We start from the raw sequence: 14,178 nt of genomic DNA, 5'->3' as shown, positions 1-14,178 counted from the left end.
GGGACTTTCTGAGCTATAATTATGATCCATTAACAAGTGATAACAGACCACTGAATGCCATGATAACATCTGAAGCAGACAACAAGTGACAGAGTGTGGATGAGCTTCTCCCTTCGCTTCCAGTGTGAAAAACCTGTGCAATAACCCCTCATTACCCTACTAAGTAGAATACCATATGCAATTACACTATGTGCAATATTTGAAACACCCCATTTACCTGCTATCTTATTCCTCTATCCACAATTTTATCAACTATTTTGTATTGGGTGATCATATATTTAGACTAGGTGTTCGTTCTTTTGGCTTTAAACTCTTTATTTGACTCCAGAAGAGCCCTGCACAAGAATTCCTAGACTGTTGTTTATACATAAATGGCAAACAAAAATCTAAAATCTTGAATCTTCAGTCACTTCAGCTCCTCCTCCATGCTTTGTCCATTCTCACATGGCTGATACACACTAACTCATAGACTTGGCTTCATTGTTTAGGCTGTTTATTACAACAGAAGGCGATCTCTGGCAGCCCTGACCACAAACTACAAATGGATGCTGTTAGCTGAAAAGCTTGTTTGTCAGATTTTTGTGATGACCATTTGGATAGCACCTAAGATACATTTCCAACCAAAGCAATGAAACATGGCTGATTTCTGTGAAGTGCTTCTTGCTCACCAAATGCAGGCAGAGCCTCTTCACAAAAATGCCACAGTGACATTTGGTGCTAACACATAAGGCCAAACATTTGGGCAGTTATTGTTTAATTCACCACAGGCAGCAGTGATGGAGCAAAAAAAAAATCCTTGCATTGATACAAAATGGCACAACATGCACACAAAGAAGCATAATAGCATTGGTATACATCCAGATATGAATTTAATTTCCTGTGATTGTGTGATGATTCAGTGATTTTTAATACTCTATGGGTCCTGTTTGGGAATCCACTTGTACCCAGGAGACAGTGTGTGTGAGTGTGTGAGGAGTGTGTTATCATGGCTAGGAGTGCAGCTACTGCTACAGTTTGTGATCAGCAACTAATTTAATTTTTCTCTCCATTTTTCTCTTCACTGCATTTCTAAATCCATCACTAGATGCATTTCTAAGCAGTGCTGACACTAGACCTCAGCTACTGGTAAACTGCAACGATCACTGTGTCCTGCATTAGGACACAACAGGTTGTGGTCATGTGGGGAAAAGATACAGGTGGAACAGTTTTAACAGATTGGCTCTGTTTAGAAAATCCAGTTAAAGTGTTAACTTAAAATCCTGCCAGTTTTAATTTGCTTTGTTTTTAACCAATTAACTTAAAAATTAAAAATGTTTGAAGAGTCAAACTATAATGAAAGGTCCATATTTAAGTCACTATGTTTGTATGTCAGTGTTTATTACTGGATCTTCCAGTGATACCAGTCCTCTACTGATCTGTATTGATACGTTCCGCCATCTTTCACAGGTTAATCTTTTTGGGTGACCTTTGTTGGAGGGGTTTTGTTGCCCACCCTCTGCTTTAAAATACGTTACTGGATTCAAGTTAGGGGGCATACTTAGCCAGGACATATCGTTCACTTTTTTCTTAATATCTTGTGTGATAAGGATCTTGGTAAGGATGGTTGTCATGTTGGAAAACTCCTCCTGACACTGGGAGTCATCTTTTCATCCTACTTGGGTATACGAACTTGCAGTCATCTATAAAGGTCATCTCCACTAAACCTTTTGCAGCTGACATCAGCACGCTCCCACCTGCATGGAGAGCACCTAGTGGTTTCTGTGGTAGTACTGACTTCATGACTATGGCCAAAATGATAATCACAATGATTTTGATCAATGTTGACATCATTATCATGATTAGTCATTGATTTTAGGAACACATCTTTTATTGCACTTTAACATTTAAATAAACAAAACAATACTTTCACTTCCACCTTGTGCTAATGCACAGATCTTTGCATTGAACTAAGACTGGTCCTTATTCACAATGCATCTTCTACAGTACTATACAAGCAAAATATAAATAAAACTGTACCAAAATCTTTTAACCCTAAATTAAATCAACAGAGCACTGCTTTCACTTACTTGCTCACTTATTTCATTTGGACTACAACTGCATTTATTTCAGTCTGTCTTTGGGAGCCACTTTTAAAGATGTTTGAGTAGACGCTGGACAAAGACAGGGGTTCAGCGAGGTACCGTTAGTGACATTATTCTTCTTGACCTCTATGCAATAAGCGTTCTGCAGTTTGTAGTGTTTTTTTTTTAGGTGGTTGAACAAGTTAGTTGTGTTGCGGTGGAGACAGAAGTGTCATGAACAGTTTGTATATGATTTGTTGCCATAAATCCAAAATACTTCCAAACAAAGGATGATGACCTGTTTCAAGGGACTAGCTCATCACCTTCTGCTCCAGAGATTTGGTTGTCATTTTGCCTGAATGTAATGTAACATTAGCAAAGATTAAAGTGAGTGAACAAGGAGCACAAGGATAAAAAATACAGATGTGGATTGTCCTCGCTCACATGGAGACATTTTGGCTGTGAAAAGACTGATGTTGCTCTAAAGATGGACTAAATGGGCAGGACTAAGGATGCGCTCAAATGTGTGAAAAAAAGCAGCCCTATGGGGGATTGGCACCAGCACCCCAGCAGGCTCTGATAAGACGATGCAGCACCATGCGGGGAAAAAGCTGAATCTAGTTCAGTGACAGTGACATCACCCAGCAAAGGCACTGCACTGACCAATCACGTACGAGCGATGGTCGGAATGTGCACTTACTGGTCCGTTTTTCAATACAAGGTTGTGTAAACAGCTAATTACACATTACATCACTTTCACGGACAGTCACTGTACCTTTTCTTAGTGGTAGTATGGCTCTTCCTTACCTCTCAACAGAGCTGGGGGACTTGAGTCACATGACTTGACTTGAGTCAGATTTAAGTTGAATATTTGAGGACTTGAGACTTGCTTGACTATCACTGGTAAAAGACCCAACTTGGATTTCATGACTTGGCTTTCACTTGAAATTACTTGACTTTTAAAATTAAATAACAGCATTTTTCTAGATACTGAGCAGTTACATTTTGTTTTTGAAACAAAACTGGGTGATATATAGTGCACTGCCTGCAAACCTGGCAACCTAGCAGAACACGGCAGACCAGCAAAGGGCAACGCAGGTCACAGGATGCAGCAAACAAGGAGGGAGCTAGTCCAAAAAGAATAAAATCTGGATTCCAGGATTATGTTGTCAGTCACGGTAGTAACAAGAGAAGAGTGGTATGCAAAGTCTGCAATACAAAAAATCAGTGACACGACCACAACATCCAACTTCATCCGTCACTACAAAATTCACAAAGAAAGGCAAGCAATGCTATGTGAAAGTCTCCTGGTGGCTAAGATTACCTAACATTAGCCAGAAGGCTAAAGTTGAGGTTAAGCTGTCGGACTTGGCTTCAAGTCAATTACACATTTTACTAAGAAGAGCTTCTGATATCCATGAAAGGCGTGCCTTTTTTATTTAATAACTAAGGGTTAGTTTATAACCTATGAGCACTCAATTAATCAGAGGACTTTTGTGAAAATTTCACTTAAATACATGATATTCCCATAACATTAGCTATCATTAGCCCTGACAATCATCATAAAGTAGCCTCCAGACTGAAATAAAAGGAAAAGAGAAGAAATCAAGAACATAGAGCTTGTTATTTCCTTGAGAACAATATTTATTTCCTGCAAGGCAGGAGTTTTAAAATTGTAATAATTTTTTTGTTTTGTACCTACTGTATGTTTTAAGCTATAGAGTTATATTATAATTTCAGAGCCCCACTCACCATTGTTGTTCATATAGGAGACTTATTGATTGCCACAAAGTGTCAAATATCAGTAAGTTGTAAGCGACCTGCAACACTTTTTAATGATTTAAATAAAACACATTTTTGGATCACTGTCTTTTCTCTGATTGAAATGTGGAAACTGGGGTAGATCAGGAGAATCTTGTATGACTTGACTTGTGACTTGTTGACTTACAGTAGGGACTCAGCTTGCTCTCACCACAGTCACTTGAGACTTGAAGGTCAAGACTTGAGATTGTTTGTGACTTGCCTCCCAGCTATTGCTGCAGCTACTTTTGTAAGTGTCACAGTCTGGTTTCTGAGCTGTTCAGACAGTTCCTTACCACGTGAAGCCATTAAACACAGCTCATGCTGAAACTGAACAAGCTTTGGTGTTCACAGGTTCTCAGGACCTTGTTTGTGCAGTTAGCCTACACTGGAAATCACAGGTGCAATCGCTTTGGTTGCAGTGGTCACAAGCAGACTGAGGACATGCATTAACATAATGTATTCCCTTGTCCCTTGACCTAACCTGCCAACTAAGTTCCTAACCTCAAACCTTACCCTAATACCTAACCTAAACCTAATCCTAACCTGGACCCTGAAACCAAGTGTTGACCTTCAAGCAGCCCTTTGAAACTGCAACAGAAAGTCAAACATTACAAAGTGAAATAAAGGAAAAGCTAGGTGAAATCTTTTGTACAAAAGACTTTTATAGTCATGGCTCTCATGCCTCCACCCAGGAGGCCAACAGCATTTTTATCAGCTGTAATCTCCTTCACTATGGGACTGCACAACGTGAATGTATCCTACTCTCTGTACAGTAACAGCTATTCAGAGCTGTCTGGGCCTTTATCATACAACTGTGGCATGAATGCCACCCTATCAAAAACACAGAATATACTGGACAGATGCACACTAAATTCACAGGATGTTTCAGACAGTCCAACTCTGACGGGATGCACTTTGATATGTTTATGATTCAGGCATGTTCTGTAACTGGTACTAAACATTTGAAGGCGGTGATTAGGGCTGGGTATCAAACTGCAATACTTTTATGATGCCATAGCACAGAGAATGAGAAATTCTAACACCAAAATGTTACCAAAAAGTATTGTTTTAATGACATTTCAAACCACTGACACCTCTGGTAATGTCAAGTCAAGTCAGTCCATTTGTATTGATAAAGCCCAATATCAGAAACCATAGATTTGCCTCAAGAAGCGACAGTGGTGCGGTGGGTAGAGCAGCCTTCTTTACAAACTGTGCAGCATGTAGCACTTTCTGTCATTAGACCCTTGAACTGCATAAGGAAAAAGTGATACTGCTGAGCTTGTGTCTACAAGCTCCTAAAAGCATATTCTACATTCTCCTAGACTGACACATCAGAGAATCAGTCAAGCCAGAGGCAACACTTTGTTCAACTGTGTCAAACAATCAGCTCTTTGACAGTGAAGTAAAATGACAGCCACTGTAGGGAACATCATGGACCTATTCACCTTTCTGTCTCACGCCATCACCATTTTCTCTATAGGGAGCCGACTCTCTCTCCCTACAGACACGTGTGAATCAGCTGAGGCACAATGCGGTGATGTGCAGCTATTACATCAAGGGCAACTAAACAAACACTTCATCCTGCACATTGGAATCTCAAAAACTGTGCCAGCTGTGTATCTGAAAATCATCCCCTGTTGAATTTTAAAAGTAATCCTAAACCTGGTTTCAAACTAAGTTCTCCATGTTTCTGGGCTTTGATGGGTTTGAACTATCAAATGTTCTAAAAATGAAACAGTACTTACTTCACATCTTTGGCAGCCCGCAGAGGGGAGACCAAGCTGGAGGGGGTGGGGGTTGTAAAGTGAGAGACATCATCTTGATAAGTTATTCTTTCTTACAAAGCATTTCAAACAGACAATCCACTAACACATAATCTCCTGTTCACAACCAGCCTCATTCAGTGGCTGTATCACTCTCCAGTGCCACTCCAAACTGACCATGCTGCACACATCACAGTGAGGGCCCAACTTAATGTCTAGCTGGGTAGATTTGCTTGATTGTGATGAATGTTGGCTGTTACACGAGCATGCTGACTGAGTTCACAGAACACTGTTTAGCAGCTTATTTATATCATGCATATTTACATGTTCTATCAACTGGATGTTGTACCTTGGATCTCAGATCTTCTTTAAATAAAATAAGTAAAGTCACTAATTCATCAGATGCATCATCCACATTTCAGATTTCGGATGTGTCAGGGCCACAGGCTGACTTGTTTCAATTCTAATCCATGCAGCTTCACACATGCAGATCAGACACAGATGTAACTAGCATGTATCTTCTGGCTCTGGCTAAAAGACTGAATAAGTGAAGGTCTGAAAATATTGCACTGCTCCTTTATGTTACCGAGTTTATTGTCATAAAGCAGTTCAGGAGTTCCTGAAATCAATCATGGCTTCCAATGAGAGCTGTATAAAAAAAAAATCTTGTGACAAAGCAGTAAAATCTCTAGATAGACTTTCTTAATTAATACCAAGTGACACTGTTAAAATGTGGCCCACTACACCGGTGTCAAGGTCATAACACATGAATGCTGTTAGTCACTGAAATGTGTTTCTCCCTGTCAGATTCTGTTCGGCTCGACACATCAAATGACCTTTTAGAGCACATGTCTGGTGCAGAATACAGGTGTTACTACTCCACACCATGCCGTACAACCTACCTCTACCTGTGGCGCCCCCTGCAGGCAATCGAACATTCTACAGAACACCTGGAGGACAGGAGGGACCACAGAATACACATACATGAGCAGATAAAACACATACAGGAACTTGTGTGTGCTTTAAATAACGTGTGAATGTTTACATGTTCTAAAACATGCTCTTTCAGGATGGCTTCGTTAGAACTGTTCATCAGTGCGAGGAGCATCTGACAGTGTTGGACAGAGTCTATGTGAGCCTTACCTTCACATCATATATGATTTAGAATGTGGCCCTACCTCAGTCTCTCTCTCTCTCTCTCACACACACACAAAGACACGTGTGCACATGGGGGTTACTATGGCAACTGAGCCTGAAGGGTCAGTGAATCAATCTGTACTGATCTAAATTTGCTGATAACACACATACATAGCTGCACAACACACACATCTTTACACAAAACACAGGTTGAGAGCAAACACACAATTGCGCCTGCATGTTCAGACAAACACCCACAGATGGTAGAGTTTATACAGTCAGGGAGGCGCTAATGAAGTGCGCACATGCACACGCACATCAGGTTTCTAACACAATGAAATGCTTCTTCAGCTGATCGATATTCAGCTGAGATGATGGGGAACAGATGTACTGTAACATTTTCACTCTAATTATTGACACTACACTGGCTGTCTGTGGGTAGACTGGCCGCTATAAAACAATAATCATTTTCAGAAATGATGAACAAGTCATTTTTTTCATTTTGCCTTTACTCAGAGGGAGGCAAGAGCAAAATATCTCAACTGCTACTGTCCAGTTACCAGAAATGTGCTGTAGATTTTCATGGTCACAAGGATATTCCCAAGAAATAACACATGTAGTTTTAGTAAAACAATATTTTCTGAGCACATTTGTGTATATTCTCCAAGAAAAAATACTAATGAATATGATGATTTATTGCAGGTTCTGAAGCAATGCTGAGGGCAAACTTTAAACCTTAGTCCCACTGCAGTGGCTGTACTGTAAGAGTTATAATGACCACTGCAGCCTCTAGAGGCTGCTAGAGATGATTTAGACCTTTTATTTTATTATTCACACACTGACATAGGGACATTCCCACAGAGGAACAGGATGGCTGCTGTTGCTAGTAGCAGCTGCTGGTTGCTGTCACAGTTAGATCAGGAATTAGTCAGTGTTTCCTTTAAAACTAAAATAAATATCGCTAAACCACATTTCTCAGCAGTGATTCACTCACTCTCAGTCATGTTGTTTCAGTTATACAACAATCTGTCCATCTCTAGTCTGTTCCTACAAAAATACAAACTGACTGCAACGCTGCAGAGGAAGGGAAGAGCAGTAGGCCATATGAGGCTCTCGAAGTTCTCCAGAGGCTGTGCTGTCTTTTTATAGGCTATCAGAAGTAGAGTAGGCTAATTAGCATTCAGCCTTAATGTAGTCCAACACAACCACCGGCGGTGTTCTGCACTTTCTGGTGCATGCTGCTGAAATACCAGAAGACTTACAAACACAACATGAAAAACACAGTTTGGGTACTTCTCCCTAAGGAACTGTTAAAAATTCACTGAGTTTTAAAGCATGGAGCTGCATCCATGATCTTTTGTCCCCACAGGAGCCAGATCAGCAGCAGCAGCTCCAACTGGCTGCTTTTTAATCCACATAATATGTAGATTAGAAAAGATTTACAGTACATAGATTATGGATGGATTGTCACCACAAGGGCTCCAACACAACCTGCCTGAGGTGTTACATACTACTATGATCATCTTTTAAAGACCACCAACAATGGACTAGCACGTCAAAGTGTCACACTGCCATGATAAAGGCTTACGTTTACTGTGACTTCTCTTCATTTGTGCCACAACACGGCCCATTTCATTAGTTACATGTTTAGCCACTGGTACTGGCATTGCAGTGTCTACAGATTTTTCACTGGTAAAGTTGTTAACTCTCACGCTTTTGGGCTCTCAGGCTCTGTGTTACTCTCTCATGCTCTCCAAATAAATCTCACACCAAAGAAGAGGAACATCTGAGTTTTGTTTTCCACATTTCAGAGCCACATTCTTTGCCTAAAAGATGCACTTTCAGCTTTAGTCCTTAAAAGCACACCCAAACTGTTTTACATAAAAGAAATAACTCAACACGGTGGTGGTTAGTGGTTAGCACCGTTGCCTCACAGCGAGAAGGTTCTGGGTTTGGGCCCCACCTGGGACCTTTCTGTGTTGAGTTTGCATGTTCTCCCCGTGCTTGCGTGGGTTCAGCTTAGGTTGATTGGTGTCTCTAAATTGCCCATAGTAGTGTGTGTGCGTGTGTGTGGTTGTTCGTCTATGTGTTAGCCCTGCGATGGATTGGCGACCTGTCCCGGGTGTACCCCGCCTTTGCCCGATTGCCGGCCAGGATTGGCACCTTCCTATGGCCACCTTGTCTTGTAAATGTGCTCTGCATGTACACACTGGGTTAAACTGGGTCTCTAAATATCTTCTTTTAGTCTCCATCTCACACTGAGAGAGACTTGATTGTTTATGATCAGGGGTTAATTTGTGCCAGAACAAGCCAGATCAAATTGTCACCAGCACATATTTTGATGGACCCGGCACCTCATTTAAATATGAAACTAATTGAAGCTAGTCAGAAATCAGAAGCTAAACAGGCCAAGCTGTCTGATGCTGAGGTCGTGGATGTCAAAAGGACTGAGGCAAAGCAAGAGATAGCATGAAAGAGGACTCCTGCCCCATGAGCTTTTACGGGCTATTTTAGATAACGGAAGGTAAGAACATGTTTATTTAATGTTATTGCATGATATCATCTCTGGGTGCTTTAAATTTGTTCCTGTAATACTCTGAATATAAAGTGTAGTGGAGTAATAATATGATGTCAGGCTTGCTATTGACTGAACAGATTAGAGGCTGTAGCCTCACAGTCCTAAAGTATTTAGCATCACTCGCACTCGACATTTATAATTCCACATGAAAATGTGTTTCTTCTTGTGTGATTTACTGGTCGCAACAAACACACGCACCAAATAATGTTTTGTCTCTAAACTGCTCCCTTAATGCACCTGCAGAGAGTGGTAAAGACTGCGGAGAAGATCACCAGGACTCCACTGCCCTCTCTGCAGAGCATTTACCACCGCAGGGTGCGTAGGAAAGCTGCCTCCATCCTCAAGGACCCCACCCACCCCCAGCACGGACTGTTCCCACCTCTACCCTCCAGCCGGAGGTATAGGGGTGTGAAATGCAGGACCTCTAGACTGAAAAACTCTTTCTTTCCAACTGCCATCAGACTCCTAAACAGCTGACAGGAGTTTACAATCAGGACTTACTTCATGTAATTCCACCTGTACTGTTTACATTCCAAGTTTGCACATCCACATTTGCATATGCATAATTGCACACTCACTGTCGCCTATTGTACATACAGCTCCGATGTAGCATGCATTCTCTGTTTATTATATTCCTTATATTTTTATTATATTTGTTTCCACTTGCTGCTTAAAGTGCCTTTAAATTTTGTTTACTATTTATCTACTTTATATTTCACTTTTATTATTTGGCATTCATTGTGGACAGCAAAGAATTTCATTGTACAGAGAAATACATTTCCTAACTGTGAACATGACAATAAACACTTTGAGTCTTGAGTCTGTAGATGAGAACACACCTGACAGACCATTCTCCTGTTGTGTGCTGGATGTTTGAAAGGGCAATTCTGGACAGTCAGGTATAATGTTGTTAGAATTGTTAAGTTAGCACTGATATTTTTTAGCATATATATTTTTTACAGACGGCATAGCGGAACGGTGGTTAGTGCTGTCGCCTCACAACAAAAAGGTTCCGGGTTCAAGCCCAGGCCCGATCTAGGGCCTTTCTGGGTGGAGTTTCCATGTTCTTCGTGTGCCTGTGTGGGTTCGCTCTGGGTACTCCGGCTTCCTCCCAAAGACACGCAGCTTAGGTTGACTGGCGACTCTAAATTGCCTGAGGAGTGTGTGTGGTTGTCTGTCTCTAAGTGTCAGCCCTGTGATAAACTGGTGACCTGTCCAGGGTGGACCCCGCCTCTCACCCAATGTCAGCTGGGATTGGCTCTGGCCCCCATGACCCTGTTCAGGATCAGCAGTATAGCTGATGAATGAATGGTTTTACAACTACAAGTGCTTTTACAATAAACAGTCTGACAACATTTTGATTGCCCTTCAACTTGAATATTTGTTGTTACTGTTGTTTGTGCAGTTCCTGCACACATGGGCAAGTTGAAATAAATAGCTAAAATGTAGAATTAATGAAATGACGAGAGGAAAGCTGAAAGAGAGGAGTAAACAACATGTCAGTCTGGGTGAGGCACACAGTAACATGACTGACCTACATTACTCAAAATGCTCAGCAGCTAATAGCAGGAAGATACATTTAGAGACTATGTGGAGAACAGAAGGCAACATTTAGTAGCTGAAGAGCCAGATATTTCCCTTAGGCATAGGAAAAGGTCAAACCAGAGCTCAAGGGAGATATTCAGCAGAACAAGTTCAGATAAATACTCTTCTAATTATTAAATTAAAATATATTTTGTATCCGACACATTATATGCTACAGTAAAGGCCACATGATCATCAAAATCAAGAGTCTTCATCCTCAAGGAGCCATGAACATGCATTGCGATTATGATAGCAATTGAGTCTGTGTACAAAGTTGACATTTTGACCTGAGCAATGCCAGATGAAAGGTCAGAGTTGAGAAAATCACTGGGACTCATTCTCTGGAGAACATGAATATCTGTCATGACATCTGGTCAGCAGTTGATGAGATGCAGAATCTTGCTGGAAATCAAACTGACATCACTAATTCTAGGAGTTTGACCAGCCCTCTTTGTTTCAGCCATCCACCATTTTCCGTGACGTCAAGCAAAAACGATATACAGTACAGCAGGCATAATCGGAAACTACTGTATAAATGGGGACACAGGACTATTTTGAAGCCTCTTCTTACATAAGGCCTGATGAGAGACCACTGTAATGTGAGCTGGAACAATCCTGATCTAATTTCACTGCTACACTCCTCCAAAGAGGTCAAGAATGTGTTTGAAAGTACAAATACACAGAACCAACAGTATGCACACACACACTTGCATAGTGCAGCCTGGCTTGTGTCCCACTTCCCCCTCTGTCTGGCCAAAGGAATGCTCCGTTTCCTGTATGTTGTGATCAGTGTACGCTGACTGCTCCCCAGTGGGCCTCCTTACAGATCCTAGCAGCTTGATAAGGAAACACTCTTCTCTACTAGTAGATACAGTGGCTACTGAAGCCACTAGCCTAGTGCCCATTCAAGTCTACATTCCAATTTTAAGCCATTTTTTCACATTTAGCATCCTGTACTGCTATTGACGTGTTCCCACAAATGAGAGCTTTGGTGACAGATAAAAGCATGACAGAGTGCTGTACGGCTTAACCAAAGTGGAACAGTAATAACTCTTTCACACACACATTAGATATACCTCAATGTATTAGGCTACTCTTTCAGCTGATGTGAAATTGATGTAATTTATATGTTCTTAAAACGTTTTGAATCAATTCATAACGGTAAGGAAGTCATTCAGACTGTTATTTCCTTACAGTTTATCTTAATCCCAGCACAAACTGAAGACTATCACATCTCCAGCTGCAGTTGTAGTTAAAAATAGACAAATTATCTCTGTGGCCAGATTTTATTAGCAACTATAGTGTCAAATATGGGAAGAAAGAAGCCTCAGTGCAAGAATACACTCCAACAGAACTCTCCGCACTGCAGAGAAACTGTTTCCAAGATTAGGGTGAATGGGGTCCTGCATACTTGTAGGCATGACAGGTAATAAATATCATCAAATATCACCCAAAAAGGGAGGCATGCATGTCTGTTTGTATTACAAAACAATGTAGAATTTATTCTTTAAACATCATTGGAATTACTTGAATAAAAAAAAAAAACGCCCAGAACTCATGTTGCAAAAAAACCAAGACCACTATTTTAACGAAATCTTCAATGAAAAAATATATGATTGTAAAAATTGTCTTTTATTTGACTGAAGGTCACAAAATGCAAAACAATGCAGGCGCACGAACATCACTTCAGTTCTACTTTCTCAGTATGAATCATCATAGGCAGTAAAAGAAAGAACAATATTCAAGCACTGTAAAAGGTTTTACCACAAACTATACTGACCGGCTTCTATTCTGACCTTAGAACTGTGCATGAGATTGTAACTTGGCTGTGGTTAACCTTCTATGCTATTTTCACTCTCACCGCATCGTACTGGACAATGACCTCATCCGGCAAAGGCGCTGTGTTGACCAATCACATACACGGAATGATTGGGACATGGACACCTGCAGGAAGAAGACTCTTTTGTTCACCTTGTTAGCATGAGCATTCACTGCTATTCGCTGTTGAATTTGGGCCACAATCAACACACCACAACGGCACACCATGTATTTTCATTAGTACTGGATGTTAAATTGTGTTTTTATCTGTCAATGCAGAGGTGGAATTGGTGCTATGGTAGAGTAGGCTACGATAGCAGCATGGCTAACCAAAACACGATGGAAACTCATGGGCTGGAGACATGAATGAAGCCACTCATGTCAACTTGTAACAATGTGGCCATATTTTACACACCTACAACAGTCCCCCTGCAACCCTGTGCATTAAAACACAGCATGAAGGCATATTTTGGCTGGACTAATGTGAAAGTACTGTCATGCTGCTCTGGTTCTGTTATGTACTGATACTGCAACACAGCATTTGTTTCAACAAGAAATATCATCATTCTTTAATATCGCAAGATCTCGTGGCATGAGATCTCGTCACACCCCTGCTTCACACATTTGCTTTGGCATTCAAAAATCCCGTCAGCTGCTTACAGCCATTATTCACTGCTAGTGTCCCCTAAAAGGAATATGAGACAGGTATATCTCCCACAGCATCTTCTAAACATACTCAGACCCACGTAATGGCTGTATTATTAATCTCAGCTGATAAACAATAAAACATCCTCTTAAGAGTCTGGTTCAGTTTGATTCAATTCTGCTGTCTACTATGTCACAGTAAGCCTATCTATCACGCATATTAAGCCTGGAAACAGCACATAAAGCATCATGTACTGTAATTATACAATATAAATATCAACTTGGTATGGGTCTGACTAAATGTGTTTGTGTGTGTGTGTGTGTGTGTATACACACACGGGGGGGAAACTGAAAAAAAAATCTGCTACCTTGCTGACTGTCTATTTACTCTAAGCCATCATTCTGTCAGCACGGAAACATCCACCCTCTTTTATGTCATTCTCTGTTTCACTGTGCATTGTTGCACACATTAGCAGAGTGCCAGCACACAACGACACACAAGCACATCTTAATGAATGTACTATCTGAAGTTTATGTGCAGTACTGTCTCTGGAGCAGTCAGCATAAAATCTCTTCAACAAAAGCTCCACTCAGCAAAAACTCTACTCACGTCATCTCCACTGCCATCCTGCTCTTTAAACACCAGTGGTTCAAAAAGATGCTTCTGACCACACAGGGGTCCAACACACAGGGGTCCATATGAATAAAGTCATCTATCATAGCTAATTTATTATCTTTTTTAATTGACAAACTAACTATAGAAAAAAAAACAGCCAAACAGGAATGC

General features: G+C 40.9%; 1 protein-coding gene across 1 annotated transcript in view; it reads right to left on the bottom strand.

Annotated features, from left to right (window-relative positions):
* The window catches only part of bcar1 (BCAR1 scaffold protein, Cas family member), a 91,638-nt gene that overhangs the window by 55,980 nt on the left and 21,480 nt on the right, over nucleotides 1–14,178 (bottom strand). The gene's annotated exons all lie outside the window — the stretch shown is intronic.

Source organism: Monopterus albus, unplaced genomic scaffold (assembly GCF_001952655.1).
Source record: "Monopterus albus unplaced genomic scaffold, M_albus_1.0 scaffold127.1, whole genome shotgun sequence".
Classification (NCBI taxonomy): Eukaryota; Metazoa; Chordata; class Actinopteri; order Synbranchiformes; family Synbranchidae; genus Monopterus; species Monopterus albus.
This window is presented reverse-complemented; position numbering and strand designations above follow the sequence as displayed.